The sequence below is a fragment of the Lactuca virosa genome, chromosome 3 (genome assembly GCF_052849685.1).
Source record: "Lactuca virosa cultivar CGN04683 chromosome 3, Lactuca_virosa_CGN04683_v6, whole genome shotgun sequence".
Taxonomy (NCBI): Eukaryota; Viridiplantae; Streptophyta; class Magnoliopsida; order Asterales; family Asteraceae; genus Lactuca; species Lactuca virosa.
In genome coordinates, this window is record NC_136428.1 from 116,409,789 (window position 1) to 116,414,641 (window position 4,853).

The following is a 4,853-nucleotide window of genomic DNA, read 5'->3' on the forward strand; positions in this document are numbered from 1 at the left end:
GGGGTGAGTGGTAGTGGGTATGGTGGTTATCATGGGTAGTGAGTAGGTCGCTGGTGGTCTTGATGGGTGGGTGAAGGCGGGTGGTGGTGGGTGGTGGTAGATGGTGATGATGTTGGTAGGTGGTGATGTGGGTGATGGTGGGGGGTCGTGATGATGGTGGTGGGTAGTGAGTGGGATGGTGGGTTGGAGATGGTGGTGGTGGGTGGGTGGTAGTGGTGGAGGCGGGTTGTGATGTTGTTGGTAGGTGATGGTGGTAGGTGGGGATAGTGGTTATGAGGGGTGGTGGTAGGTGGTGGATGGTGGTGGGGTTATGGTGGCGGGTGGTGGGTGAGGAAGTGGTGATGGGTGGTGGAGGTGGTTAGTGGTGAAGGGTGGTGGCGATGGTCGGTGGTGGTGGTTGGTGGTAGTTGATGGTGGTAGTGGTGATGGGGGTGGTGGTCGCGGGTGGTGGATGGTGGATGTTGGTGGTAGGTAGTGGTGATGGGTGGTGGGTGAGGGTTTTGGTGATGTGATGGTGAGTGGTTGTAATGGGTTATGGTTGGCGGTAGTGGTGTGTGATGGTGATGGTGGTGGTGACGGGTAGTGGTGGTGGGTGGTGGTTGGTGGGTGGTGATGGCAGGTGGTAGTGATTTAGGTGGGTATGGAGGGTGATGATGGTGTTGGTGGATGATGGTGGTGGGTGGGGATGGTGGTTGTGGGCGGTGGATGGTGGTAGGGGTGATGGTGGCGGGTGGTGGTGATGGTGGTGGGTGGTGTGTGGTGGATGGGGAAGTGTTGGCGGGTGGTGGTGGTGGTGGAGGCGGGTGGTGGTGAAGGGTGGTGGTGGTGGTGGGTGGTGGTGGTTGATGGTGGGGGTGGTGGTGGTTGGTGGTTGGTGGGTTGTAGGTGGTGGTGATGGGTTGTTGGTGGGTGGTAGGTGGTGGTCGTGGGTGGTGTTGGTTGGGTGGTGAGTTATGTAGGTTAGTGGGTTTTTAATTGTTTTTAAATTTTTTTGATATATATGAATATTATTTTATAGTTTTTTGATTTAATTACAAAAGTGTCACTTTACAAATTAAAGAATGATTTTTGTTCTCAAATGTTATCGCAATAAGAAATGTTTTCGATTAAACGTTCCCATATATATATATATATATATATATATATATATATATATATATATATAGAGAGAGAGAGAGAGAGAGAGAGCGGTTCAAATGAGAACCACAAAAGATTAAGAACCCTAAAAACTTTTTTTATTTATAACTGATTAAACAAAAAGAAAAATATTGATATTATAAAAGTCATACGACAAAGTTGGTTGTATTTAGGGTGTATTTGGGATTCCTTTTTTAACTTAAAAGTCCTTTTATAAAAAGAACTTTTTCTAAAAAGAGGTCTTTAAAATATCTTTGGTTGGTCTTTTTAAGACTTTTAAAAGATAAAAGCCAAAAGTCACAAAATGATGAGATTTTATGACTTTTAAAAAGACTCCATTTTGTTCATGGCAAAAAGTTAATTTAAAAGAACTTCTCTATTTTGCCAAACATCTTTTGTACTTTTTTAAATTTTTTGGAAAAGTTAAAAGTTTAAAAGTTGTTTTAAAAGGAAAGCGAAACACCCTATTAATGGTCTCGTAACTCTCATTTTCCATCAAGTCTCAAAATAGTAAAAGACACCAACTTATTACTTACCTCACATAAACCTACCTTTAGTCATTTTCTCTCACCAACAAACTGATTTTTTTTTTATCTCTTACACATAAATTCATAAGACTAATATATTCTTATATTTTTATACAACATAAAAATTAAATATATCCACAAATATATATATATATATATATATATATATATATATATATATATATATATATTTATACATAAATTATTCATTTTAACATAAAATTTATAAAAAAATCATAGCTTAATACAGTTGATTCATAGCTTAATATAATAAATTCACAGTTTAATAAACTTATTAATTCACTCATTCATACTTTAATGCAAAACAATTATAAAACTAATAAATTAATACATTCTTACATATTTATACTACAAAATTATAAATATATTTCAAATAAAATTAATATAAATATTCAAACATAAACCATTTATATTAGAACAGAAAATTAATAAAAAATTCACAATTTAATAAAATCAGATAATAGCTTAATACCGTCAATTCACAGTTTAATACAACCAACTAACATTTTAATAAACTTATTAATTCACTCATTCATAGTTTAATACAAAACAATTATAAAGTAATACATTCTTGCATATTTATACAACACAAAAATAAATATATTCATAAGAAAAATTATACAAACATTCATATTTTAACACAAAAATCATAAAAAATTCACAACTTAATACAGTCAGTTCACTGTTTAATACAATAGAATCACATTTTAATACAACCAATTCACAGTTTAATAAACCTTTTAATTCGCACGAAAAATAAATATATTTACAAAAAATTAATACTAATATTCATACATAAATCATTCATATTTTAATACAGGATAAAAAAATCACAACTTAATACAGTCAATTTACAACTTAATACAATAAGTTCACAATATTATAAACAAAATTCACATTTTAATACGATTTATTCACGGTTTAATATAGAAAAATTATGCTTTCACAACTATATTTTAAACTTAAACTTACATTTATACCATCAGATCCGAAAGCTAGTGCATCTTTCATAGTTTCATTTATACGATATTCACAATTTAAATTTTATATACTTTATTCAAAATTATAGAAAATCATATTTGTGTATAATACTTTTTTTAATCTCATATTTCCAAACATCAAAAGAAAAACATATATAAGAAAAATAAAAGAGAATAACTAATCTAAATGTTTTGTACTAACTCTGTATTATAACATAAAAACTTCGCACAAAATCAAATCTGAAGTCATGTTACCTGATTTGAGTGAAACTCCACTTGATTTACATAAGGAATCGATGAAGACAATGAATAAGGAATCGATCTTAGCATACAAACGACATAGATGTGGGGGAAGTGATATTTTCATTTTATTTACTTCTTTTAATAGTTTATTTTAGCATTTTTCATTCATATTTTAGTTAATTTCCATGCATATTTTCCTTTTTGTTATTTTATGACCACTTTCGGGTACTTTCAAATTTTATGAGCATAATTGCAGGTTTTTGGGTCTAGCAAAGCAGGAATGTTCGGGACTTATGGGAAGCGGTTGGATTTCGAGGATATCAAGGATTTTGGGCTTAATAATTATGGAGAAGATGCATGGAGTGGGCTTGTCAATTACTTGAAGGTTTAGAAGAATTAAACTTTAAATTTGCAAGATGCGAGGGATTTTCAAGTATACGAAGATGGATGATCGGGCGATTACGGAAGCTATGGATCATTTAGAAAAAGGATAATTGGGCTCAAAATGAAGAAATCTTGAAGAAAAATGGCCTAGAAGTTGATTGGGCTCAAGTTGGGCAAATGGGTTAGGCTGTGGAGGCCCAACATTTGAAGAAGGCCAATTCTCCGTCACTCTTATGCGGCCCGCGTAAGGTTTTCACGCAGCCCACGTGGATTCCTGCAAGAGTATTTTCGGGATTTTAATTGGAGCTCTATATGGGGAAGGTTGGTGTGCCACTTTTCTCAACTTTTGCACATCCGAACTTGGGAGCATTCTCTGGAGAATTTGGAGCATTTTGAAGACCAGAAACCTTGAAGAACTTCATCATTTTGCTCTTGAATCTTGTAAAATGTTTGGTACAATCTTTACTTATCTTTTTTTCTTGAGTTTAGCCATGCTTGGCTAGATAAAACTTGGTTGACTTTGGTGAAATCCTTTGACTTTTCTTGAATGTTGAAGACTCCATGAACTAGTTCTTGAATCTTTATGAGAATTTTTTGTGTTTTAACATCTTATTACTACTTGTATGTTTTAATTCATGAGTTTAAATATGCTTGTGGTGATTAGTTGGCTGATTTCTTGATTAAGTAAAGGATCTTCAAATTAGCAAGCAACAAATGATTTTTGTGTTAGTTTTGCTTCACACAATCATGAAAACATTTTCTCCAACATGGAAGTGAAAGCTTCTGACTCCTCTTGGATTTGGTGACTTTTTGGTTCTTAATGTTAGTTGACTTTCACTAATTACATGCTTAATGGAAATTGTGACTTTGACTAAGGAAATTGTTATGAGCTTCTTTAACCATTTTAACAACTAAAAAAAGTCTAGGTAATTTCAAGCTTCTCGGATTACTATAACCAAATTAAGGATTTAAAACAAGTATTACACCATTGGATTCTAATGATATGTTCATCAAAAGTCAAAGTGAGGAAACCTTAAGTCAACTATCTTTCTCTTATTGATTTTATATCAAGCTCTTGTTTTTGTTGAAATTGTCTATTCAAATCTTAGTTTAATTCTAGTTTATTTCAAGTATTTGAAAAGATCAAAACCCCCATTTTTACTTTTATTGTCATTTTACAAGTATTTTTACAAAGAGATTTTTCATAGAGGTATAAAATTGACCCAATCTCCGTGGATTCGACCCCTTTACCACTATACACTATTTAAAAGATTTAGGGTTATTAACTTTGTTGGCCTCGACAACCACCAGGAAGGAACCGATCTGACCAGAGGTTGCGACAACTAAAGGTCTTCGGAGGTTAGAGATGCAGAAAGTAGCCAGAGGTGGTCGAGTTAAAGCAGATGTGCTGAAGGCGAATGTGGTGGAACTCCGAGGCTCACCGAAGTTGTAGATCTGGATAAAGGAGGTCGTCAGTGTTAGATCACGGAGATCAAAGAGAAAGGTGGCATTAGAGATGCAGAAAGTAACTAGAGGTGGTCGAGTTGAAGCAGATGTGGAG